The following is an 11,511-nucleotide window of genomic DNA, read 5'->3' as shown; positions in this document are numbered from 1 at the left end:
GTTGAATTGTGTGACTTTCTCAGAAACACATCCTCAGTAATCTAGAATGGAAACACCTCCTTGCTCTATGAAACCCCAAAATGTCGGTATTTAGGCGGTAGTGGGAACTGCAGTGCAACTACAACTGCTCTGTGTTTTTGCACCCGAGATCCTCTGTATCAGGTTAGTCTTTGGAATTCAAAATTGGGGTTGAATTAAAAATTCCTGCTCTGAAGTTGCCACTGATATTTCGGACTGATTTTGGACACGTGGCGTTTTCTAGCTGAACTTAATTTTCTTTGTATTTCTAATAGGATCTAAAATGCCTTTCTCTTAGAAAGTGTAATAATTAAATATCATCAAGTATTTTGCTGTCCTTTTGAGCTGGACCAAAGAAACTCTGGCCTAAATCTGTCCCATTGGCATATATAGATTTGTTAAAATACCTTGTGAATTACGTTGCATTTTACTGTTGGTTTAGGGAAGGAAAAGAACGGACAAATGGAAAAGTTCAGCTGCAATCCCATCTCATCACTGTCAAAACACAAGTTTTAGAAATGACTTTTCCATTAGACGTTCCTCATTTGCATTACTGTTTTAAAAGGAATTTTTTTTCTGTCAAAACACAACTTTTCAAATGCCAAATGAGTGTCCTCCCTGCTACCATTTTCCCTTCACAGAAAATGTAAAAAAGCCATTTTTTTTTTCCCGTTTGGCACGAAGGGAAGTTTCCCGTTATTGCACAGCTCTGGTATCACTGGAAGAGACCAGATGCACATTTCAAAACATAATGTTCGTTGTTGTACATAATGATATAAAAATGTGGATGAAAAGATGTTGTATGGTTAGTTCAGTTAGTATCTGCGCTGGGCTATAAGCTCTGCACAGTTGTGCTCTACCATACTGAAGCTTCACTAAATTGAAGCTTCTATTTAAATTACCTTTAATGTGGAGTTCTTAATAATAGTTTCTTAATGTAGATTAGAATAATTAATGCATTTTTTAATTACATAGTGTAAACTCATTACTGACTTTTTGGAAGCTTTGCTCCTGACCATATTGAGAAAGCCAGAGTGGTACACTAAACAAAAACGATTTCACAGGTTTTGACCAGAAGAGTTTTATTCCTATTAACAGATGCATTTGTACATGTAATTTGTAAATATGTAACAATATTTGTAGAATGGTGGAGAGGCAGAACTGGGGTATCACACAATTTGGAAAAAATGCAGACCAGAATTTGTGATATTTTAGACAATAAAATATGACTGCAGTGAGATATGAGCTTCAGGATGAAAAGCAGTTCTCCTAACAGCGTGTGAAGAACATGAGTATGACCCTACCGGGTGGGATCAAAGGTCTGTCTAGCTCAGTGTCCCGTCCAACAGCCGGCAACAGAGGATGCCCAGAGGAAGAATGCAAGTACAGGGCAAACAGTGACGGCACAGAATACTCGCCCAGCAATTTGCAACCGAGGGAATTCCGGAGCCAGAGGTCGGTGTCTTTATATTTAGTGACCTTTAACGGGTTTTTCTTTTGTGAATTTGCTGTGTCACCAGTTTTGGTTTTTGAACTCATGTAACGTTTTAGTACCCGCAACGTTCGGTGGCGGAGATTTGAACCCCTTATTACACTTCGTGTGAAGAACTACCTTTTTCTTCTCAAAAGCCTGCAGCTAAGTGTCCTTTCACCTCCTCCAGAACTGGAAGACAAAGTCTTCTTTCACCTTCCCTGTTCCACTTGGGCTTTTTGCAGATGTCTGTAATATCCTTTCTCAGCTCTTTCTTTTCCAGATGGAAGAGGCTATTTAGACATTCCCTGCATGGGACCCACTTGATGCTTCAGATCACTCTTTTTGGCCTTGTCTGTACCTCTGGCAGGTGTAGCATTTCTTTTTGAGATGGAGAACTGGCCCTCTGCATGGAACCTGAGATGCAGGTGCACCAGGAATTCACAGCGTCAGAGCGATCTTCTTTGTTTTGTTTGCCATTCCTTTTGTAGCAGTTCCTGACATTCAATGCACTCCTTGGTGAGCAAAAATGCATTCAACACCTGCATCGAACTATTATAAAATATCATTACTGAGTAATAATATGGTCGAGCACGTCATCTTGTATGTGACTTCACTCCCACATGTGCAACTTCACATTTATATTTACACCAAATTTCATCTGCCTTTTGTTTCCCACTCAGTATGGCAAACTCCTTCAGTTCTTCACACTGAGCCCTCATCTTCACTTTCCTAGACAACTTCGTTATCCACAGATTGTCTTACTGCCTTCTCCAGCTCACTCAGCAATACGTTGAGCAGCACCGATGTGCACACGCTTGCCTGTGAAATTCCACTTGCCCCTGCTGTGAAAAGTAACCAGATATTGCCACTCTTTGCTGCCTTTCTTTTAAGTAGTTATACCTTCTTAGGAGGCCATTACCTCCTTTCCCCTGGCAGATTATCTTCCCTGAGAAAGGTGGGAGACGTTGCCAAGAGTCTTTTAGAAATCCAGGTAGAATACATCAAGAAGAATATTATCTTCCTCACAGGCCATTACCTCCTTTCCCCTGGCAGATTATCTTCCCTGAGAAAGGTGGGAGATGTTGCCAAGAGTCTTTTAGAAATCCAGGTGAATACATCAAGAAGAATATTAACTTCCTCACGCTCTGGCTGAATCCTTCAAAGAAACCCAGTAGTGATCTGCAAAGTCTGACTCTCCTTTGACAAGCCATGCTCATCCTTCCCCACTGTATGCCTTACGGGGGGGGTCTGAACCTTCCTGTCCACTGTTGGCTCAAATCTTGCCAGGTAATTGGAGCTCTGGCAAGGGAACTCAAGCTTGCAGTGTGAGGGAGACACAAGGTTTCTCATGAACTAGGGTTTGAGAGGGTTGAGCTGATCATTTACACACAACCCTAGTCATCTTCATGAAGACCAATGGCTAATGATTAGACATAATCATAATAATCTCATTATTTTTGTAAGAAAGGCTTTGATTCTGCAAGCGTCTAATCGCATGAATTTTATTTTCCGTTTTAAGTGGTTCTTCTAGGGTGTGCAGCTGTCAGACTGTTCCTATTAACTGGACTTTGAAACCTCTATGAGCTCTGTTGTCAACAAGACTAATCAGCTTTTATTGTGTTTAGCGCTGTAGATTCACAGAGAATGAGTCGTCTTTTGCAGACTTACACTCTCGTTTATAAATGTTACTCTCTATTTTTGCCATCTCTGTATATACACACAGAGTGGTAAAATGCAAATGTAGAAGGCCTGGTATGAAGATCATTCATACTTTATAATGGTATTTTTTACATGAAAAGCACCATTATCCTAATTAAACTGGCCCATTTTGAGGGGGGTGTGTGTGCATGTGCGCATAGACATACCATCTGAATGCCTTAAATGTGTGTGTATATATATTTATATGTGTATATATATCTAGTTATATGTATTATACATGTATATACACACTTATATCCATTAAAAGCATTCAGGTTGGGAGTATTCTTTTTGTGCAGAGAGACTTAATGCAGAGAGTCAATACACTGTGATTGTAGTTGTTCCCATTTTGCAAACTAGATAAATTATTCACCGAAAGGGATCAGCCAGCTCTGGCAAAGCCAGGATTTACACCGGCAAAGCTCTTTTGATCTACAGATTGTACGAAAGACACTGCACAAAAGATGGCTGCGTTGCATCGGACCGAAGAGCATTATTACAGGATGAAGGAAGGAAGCAAAAATAGACTTGACACACAAGTATTGCAGAAAGTTTCTAAAGTGGGAATTTGAATTCTCTGCAGCCAGCTCTGGGTGTGCTGCTGGGTGTGTTACCCGATCCGGTCCCTGCTCCCCGGGGCTGGGGACCCGCGCAGGGCTCCTCCCCAGCCGCCCTGCCGCCAGCATGAGAGAGAGAGGAATAGAAATCGCTTGGAAGGGAGCTAGTGAAAAAATAAAGGGTCAGAAAATGGAGCTGCAGTAATTTTCTGAAAGGTAAAGCTGTGTTCATTTGTTATTGGTTGGTTGTTTTTTTTACGAGAGGCTGCCTGCCACTTAATTTGTTAAGCTTTGAAGTACGGTTTGCAGCAGGGGGAAGGAGATTCGTGGAGATGGCGTCACTTTATAAAAGTTTCCAGACTTCACTGAGCTTCTTGTTTGTTTTCTTTTTTTTTAAGGGGGGGAGGGGGGTTTTTGTGCTATTCATAATGCAAGTGGGTGATGTGGCCGAGATCTAAATATACGCCTGTGAAAACAGAACCCCTGCGATAGCGACACCGATAGCAGAGGCTATTGTTAACTTTCGGGATTCCAGTTAAATCCTGCGATGTTAAATATTTATTTAATTACTGGACAGAGAGCAGGAATTCTCTCTGACTACACTAATGGAGTCGGAATAATGCAGTAAGGGAGAGTTTTTCCTCCTACACCCCCACACCCCCCCCCCCCCCCAATCTAAATAGCTATAGGCAAGCACAGGCTAGAATATGAACATTAAAGGACAAAAAGTTTCAGCTTTGTTTTAGGAGTTATATTTCAGTGGGGTAAGCATACTATATTGCATGCATTTTTCCAGATCTTCAGCTCAATCCAAACATAACATTCCAAAGGATAAAATCTGTTACAAAATAAAACCTACTTCGTGACAGCTGAGCTTCTACGCAGAGTCTAAAAATTATCTAAAAGCGCCTCGAGAATCCTAAATGTCATTCCCAAGATGTGGTGAATTGTAATTAGGGTTGTGAACTATTTTAGTGACAGTGCCTTACATGGGGCCCATCTAAGCAGCTGGAGCAAAAAAGTTTATGAACTTCTTATATTTCCTTTACTGTGTGAAATATGAATGTGTTTAGACAGTAACAATAATCCTAATTTATTTCAGATTTGCAAAAATGTAACCAAAATTGAAAATGTGTTGTTTGTCTTTCGATTTTCCTCCCTGTATTTCCTTTTAAAATGTATGTCATAGGGCAGTGCTTAAAGAGTGGAAGCAATCTCATCAATGATAAAATAGTGAATGAAAAATAACATTTTTTATTATTGTTATTATGAGAAATAACCCTATTTTGCGATTCTCTCATCTTACTGGCTTCTCCAAAAAGTTTTAATTTTTGTTTTAGAAAATGATCCAGTTCCCTTTTTTCCTAACAGAAAGAAAAGAAAGGAAAATAAAATTACTGTGGAAATTTTGCAAAGAGAAGCAAATAGCTTACAATGTGCTGTCCAAAACCAGCACTACACTATGCCCAAAAGCACTTTAATTTTATAACAGCCATTATTATGCTTGTATATGCAGATCTTGATACTGGAGAGGAAATTATTAAACCCAACTATTTGGTCATGAGGGTGGAAAAAAAAGTTGTGTCCCTAAGTGTGCCACGAGATTTAAATACAAGTTGTAAAGGCCCAGCGTCCCGTAATGGGGACTCTGGCAGAAATACACCCAGAAGGAGAAAGTCAGGTCCTGTTGGTTCCTACCTGAGAAAGCTTGAGGACTCGGCATTGCCATCACTCATTGTTTCGTGTTGTGAAATCCTGAGATGATAAACTGCTGTTAGGTAGTTGGCTTGTGAGTAATTTGTAGGTCTAGCTATTAAAGCCTGATTTGTTACTCAGAGGCTACACTCATCTGCTGCATCTTCTCTCAAGATACAGATAAACTCAGTGTCCTTTTCACTGGTCTAAGCCAAAAGGATCTGCATAATGAATGGAGAGAGATTTTAGCTATAGGTATTGTTCAGATATATACAGCGGGAAGAATTACCTTTATCGTAATAGGTACAATTATTGTAATAGATCGCTTCTACTTCAGACTGTTCCTTTTTCCTTTCCTTTTATTTATTTCCAGGGGAAATGCTGGAGGATGTGTACCTTTCTTCATTTAAAGTTTAAAATACCGATTTTACTCATAAGCAAAAGTTTCTTTTTTTTTTTTTTTAATTTCTGTTTCAGAGTGTTTCTGTTTGTTATATTCAAGCTTCTCCATAGAGTGGGTGTAACCAGGAGAAGAATTTGGCCCATGATGTGAGCTAAATTTTCAGTGCTTCCACTATTTAGAGCTCTGTTGCACTAAAAATAGTTTTCCTGTGGTTTTGGCCATGAAGCCACAAATACAAGTTTTCAGTGCACAGTTATTGTGGATGTTGGTCCCAACTATTGCTACGAGAAATGGAATTCCAGCTCATGACTGTGTCAACAGACGATTATGTTGAGCGTGAGGCTGCATGTGAGATCTCCTCACTGTCCCAAAGCGAGAACGCGTCCCACCCAAACGCCAGTCACTTCCAAAAGGGAGCATCAGAAGGCAGCGCTTGGGCTGGGGAGTGAAAGGCCCTAGGAAAAACCGGGTCTATGCAGGCGATAACGTTGAGGAACACACCCAGGCCGCTCCGAGTTTGGCTAATGGTGTAGGATGTAAAACAAGTGGTAAGGAAGGGAGTAAATCTTTAAGAAGAAAGTAAGACACAATTTTGTTCATGGCTAATTTTGAGCAGTTTTCATAAAAGAAAAAAGCTCATAGTGATCACATGGTTATGGTAACTGGAAGGAAGTTAACCGTGATGTTAGATTCCTTCGCTTTCTGTACTACCTTTTCTACCCCACTTCTGTGGTCCAGCTTCTTTGTTGTCCACAGGTATTTGATCTGGTCGTCGCAGACAGCTTTTAGGAGGCAGGGGCTATCTTTCTTCTGGGCTTAGCAGTGCGTGTCAGACTCCAGAAAGTGTTCTTATAATGTGAGGTCACGTTCTGGAAATAGTTGAAAATCACTGATTTAGAAGAATGAGAGTACTACACGTTTCTGTCCTGCTGATGCAATGGTGAGGGCAAGCTGGGGGATGGTCTAGAAAAATAGCAATGCTGGAGGAATAGTCAAAGGAATTGTGCCATTTAAAATTCTTCTCTTTATCATTTCCTCTGAGAGCACTGTATTACTTTGTGTTAATCGGCTGGGACATTTTTTCCATTCCTCCGGGAAGGTTTCCACCCCGTTCCAAGAGGCAGATCCAATTTAGCAGTACTTTGCCCTGACCAGACTCCATCCACAGGTGTCAATGGAAGAGGGTTCACACTCTGATGTGGACTTTGCGACAGTTCTCAGGCAAAGGCTTCTCTTGTTCATTACTTCTTATACGTCTTACTCTTCCTGCAGTGTCCTTTTCCCCTTTTCAGGATTTCGTCTTTTTTGTATGTTTTTTAGACATTTATTTTTTGAATTGCATGTTCAGTTTTGCGCCCTTAGCTGACTCTCAGATCTGTCGAACTGGATGTAGCATCCCCAATATATTCACATTTTTATTCTGTGGAGTGTGAAAAGACACTGTTGAGCTGAACTTACAAAACCTTTACAAAACGTCTTTGTTTCTAACATCTCCATAGAAGTACCAGTATTCAGTTACACGTCTCATCTCATTTATTCTTCCAGTCTAGGAAGAAAAGTGTGCAGCCTTAAACTTGCTGGGAAGTATACCTTTGGATTGCCTTTCCCGCCCCTGGTCTACAAGTTCATGTTAATGTCTTACATCTGTAGCTTCAGGAAACAAGACTAACTCTTCTCTCCCTTTCTCTGTACTGCTGTGGGAGTTGCGTCACGCAAGGCACCCAGAAGTGTGGCTGTAACAGTAACGGGGTACATAATTTATTCTCCTAGAATTCAAAGCTCGTGAGCCAGCGAGTGTAACTTCACAGGAGCCCACGCCACCAAGGGCCTTGTAGATAAACGCTTTTAATATATTTCCTCCAGACACTAAACATTTTTTTTTCATTTTCTTACACGTGATGCGATGTACACAGCGTTTGTGTTGCCTTCTTGTTGTGAGGCAGCCACGTACCATCCATTGTGCTTCTTCTCAGCATGCTGTAAATTGCGGGGTTATTTAGGAGGACCAAATGGCCAGAGCGAATGCCACCTCCCTTTCCACTTGCTGAACTCTGCTCAAACATAACACTGTTTTTCTGCCTCAAAAATATACGTAAAGGTATGTAGAGTATGTTAGCCCCTCCTTAGCCTTTCCCACCCTGAAACTTTTCAAACAGGGATGGCATGTTCCTCTCTTCACTGCCAAAAAAAAAATAAATTCCTTTCTCAGCATTTCCCCCTTCCCCCATTTCTTCTCAGCTGACAGCTGTGAGAGTGGAACTTTCTTGAGCTATCCTATCCATTTCTCCCAATTCTGTTTTTAAGCTAGATTTGGGTTAAATATCCAAGCCACCTTTCACACTACAGGAATTTTTTAACGTAGTTAAAAATAGCAGCTTTGCAAATGTTTAATATGGGTAGAGACATGGTAACTGCTTCTTTAATTATTTTTTTTTTAATTTCCCCCTCTCCCCCAGCAATTTAGAAAGTTGATAGGGAATTAAGTTGAACAATGCAGTCATTTTAGAAGTCACAGGAAGGCCAAAGTTTCATAATAAAGCAACCTTATTTCAAGACTATTTCCTTGTAATTCAAACAATCTATTTGATTTTCAAACTATTCATTTCTAACCAAACAAAAATCTCATTAAGAAATGTAGGGTTCCTATTCAAAATCTGGAGAGAAAATCAAAATAATGTAATTTAAGATACTTGTTGAACTTCACGGTTGCTTCTCAACCATGCAAGGCCTGATACAAACCAGCGGTAGTTTTTCTGTTGATTGTTTTGTACTTTGATCAGACTGTAAGGTTATAGCTAGCTCCAACATACACATCTACAGTAGCATAGGTTTACGAGAAGAGAGTCTTCTCTCTTCATTGCCATTAGACTGTGTGCAAAGGAATGCGAGACAGGTACTTGTTCTTTAGTTGACTTTACAAGGCAGGACCAAATGTATAAACACGTGCAGTTGACTCCGCAGAATCTGAACACACAATTAAAATATTCAGGTAAGTAGAAGGTTAGCTAGTCATTTCTCCTTGGATTATCACAGCTGCATGTCTGTATGTTGGAAAATCTAGGTTTGCCAGTGCTAAACGAGGACTGATGGTTCCATGAGTTGTGAAATTCATGAACTCGTGAAACCACAGGATTTCTGGAAACTCTGTTCAGGATGCCTTGAGTCTACTTGTTGCAAGCCTTTTAGTGAACTTGATACGTTATTAGAGTGGACCCACTGGAGTGTGGCACTAGAGATTTAAGTGATGGAAACCATGTATGAAGTAGACAGTGGTGTAAGTGCTGTTGATTTTACTGTGACCTTAAGGATATACAGACTTCAACCATTAGATAGCAAATGTCGTTTACTTTGTCCGTTACTCTGTCCCATTGACTAGAAGGAGATAACGTGACTTTAGACATTTGGTCTTTGGCCATTCAACATTAGTCTGTGACAAAATGGCAAAAAAAAAAAAAGAGGAAAACTATTTTTCAGCCGGTAGATCATATTCATTATTACCATACTCCAAAATAGTCTCTATATTGTGCTTAAGAATCACTGCTTTCTGAGGAGTGGTGTGCTGCAAGCAGACATGCCAAACGTGCCTGTGGTTTTAAACTGAGAACGTTTTGGAAAACTTAAGTTTTGGAAAACTTACAGTTTTCCTTGTCCTCTCCCGTACACTTGCATGCACACCTTCAGCTTTCCTCGTCACTGGAACTCTAAAAAACCTCTGCAGGGGGAAGCACATCGGAGCTCTGTGTTGTAGCTTCACCTGACAACATACAACTGTTTTGTTACTTCTCAATAAGGGAACATTTTGTTTCGTAGAGACATGATGGCTGGCACATGAACAACACCTAAAATGCCTGCTGCCAATTTGTTGTTTGTTACTTGGTTTATTAATTAAGTTACACAAAAGATTTGGAAAAAGACCAACAGGTTTTTTTGTCCCATATTTTGGACTGCCTGGCCAAAGTAGAACAATTGCTGGTGCAGAGATACATAGGAGTCCCCAAAGGTTAGCTCTGTTCTTTGACTAAATTACACCAAAGCCTTGTTCCTTCACCGCTGTCATGAACTTCAGTAGAGATATCCTGTTGGGCTATTAATTGACCTCTGTATAGATCTAGTCAGAGTACACTGGTGCTAAAACTTCTGTTTGCATAAAAAATAATCAAGAGCCAAATAGTTTTGAACCAGAAGAAAATTTCTTCAAAGCTCAAATATATTTGAAATTGAAACTTCAGTTTGGCTCACTGGATGTTTTTCCCTGTTCCTACAAACTTTACATTGCTTTTTCTTTTTTTTTTTTTGGTAGATGTTTTACCCTTAATTTACACAAATAAAACATGGGGTTTCATGTGGTTTCTTTTTAGTTTAATTATCTATGTATTTGTATATATACATATATATGTATATATAAAATAACTTTTCATTACATTTGCTTGTTTCTAGTATTTTTTTCCAAAAGGAATTTGTTTGCTAGCAAGATTCAGTTGGCATGCCAGATGCAATTGGTACGCCAGATTTTTAACTGCTGCAAGACGGTGTAGTTACATGTCCTACAACAGAGATAGATACAAATTTATGTACAAATTGTGATTTTGCCCCCTATGTCTGTTCTTACATGATATTTTTGCCAGAGGAAGAAACTCTTCCGTAGGAATTTCTGTAGTGGATCAGACTAGGATTCAGTTTAGTTCAGCAGTGTGTCTGAAACAGGCTCTGATCAGCCTCCTCTGAGGAAGGCAGCCTTTGGGTTATAAAGTAATCTTCCTGTAGGAAAAGTTTCCTCTTAAAATCACTCCGTGGGCTGAAGCGTGAAATACTTTCCCTTAATTGTGGATGTTCCCGTTGCACATATAAAACTAAACTTCTCAATGCCATCAGAGTTCGGGCCTCAACAGGACTTTGTGGCGAGTAGTTCCACCTGCTTGTGAACCGAGTGAAGAGCAGGGCTGAACGCGGCTCAGCCTTCCACACGTTGCTCTAAGGCATCTTGTCTTTTGTAAGGCAAACAAGACTTTGCCAGTCCTTCCCCACGATGAGAGGCCTTTGAATGGACAACTGATTTTTATTATCGATTCCAACGGAGGTAAGCACATTCCTCAGATCTAGTGGAAATTTAGGTGTTTGGAGTTCCCAAAGTCGGTTGTATATTGAAGGCAATTTAAAAAATGAAAACATTCTGCCATCAAGTCATGGCATGGAAGCCAATTCTTCTTTACCTTCGTATCAATCAACTTACTTACTTAAAAATGACAGGAAACAAACTTTTATGCCTGCAGTATGCTTAATCAAGGTCAGGTGGTTTTGTGGCACGTTGGAGGCGTTTTTGGCCTGGTACTTCTCTGAAACTTTCTTCTGTGCTGTTCAAAAAATAGCTTTGAGGAAACAGCGGTCATTTCCATTTCACGCGATGGGGACACTTGTGAGAAAAGCAGAAGTTTGTCCCATACTGGCATTATACACAGTATGAAAGTCCTCATCTCTACAGTCCTTTCTACAGTCATTCCTAACGCTGCTAACACGTTTTCTTGAAGCTTTACCACGCGGTTTTAGTACCTTACTATGAGATGCAGCCACCTGAAGGACCTCACCTGTCCCTCAGCACTACGGGTAAAACCCAGCCAGTTTCGCAGAACAACCCCAAGCCCAAGGGGCCGAGGCCGGCGGGCCGCGCC

The 11,511-nt window shown here is 40.3% G+C and overlaps 1 protein-coding gene across 1 annotated transcript in view; it reads left to right on the top strand.

Annotated features, from left to right (window-relative positions):
• The first annotated feature begins 3,845 nt into the window (after window positions 1-3,845).
• Window positions 3,846-11,511, top strand: part of SMAD5 (SMAD family member 5) — a 28,046-nt gene continuing 20,380 nt past the window's right edge. The window contains exon 1 of the mRNA XM_009285905.2: window positions 3,846-3,963. The gene's annotated coding sequence lies outside the window, so the exon portion shown is untranslated. The remainder of the gene's footprint in view (window positions 3,964-11,511) is intronic.

This window comes from Aptenodytes forsteri, unplaced genomic scaffold (assembly GCF_000699145.1).
Source record: "Aptenodytes forsteri isolate BGI_AS27 unplaced genomic scaffold, ASM69914v1 Scaffold54, whole genome shotgun sequence".
Lineage (NCBI taxonomy): Eukaryota > Metazoa > Chordata > Aves > Sphenisciformes > Spheniscidae > Aptenodytes > Aptenodytes forsteri.
Note: the sequence above shows the minus strand (reverse complement) of the source record. Positions and strands in the feature narration are given on the sequence as shown.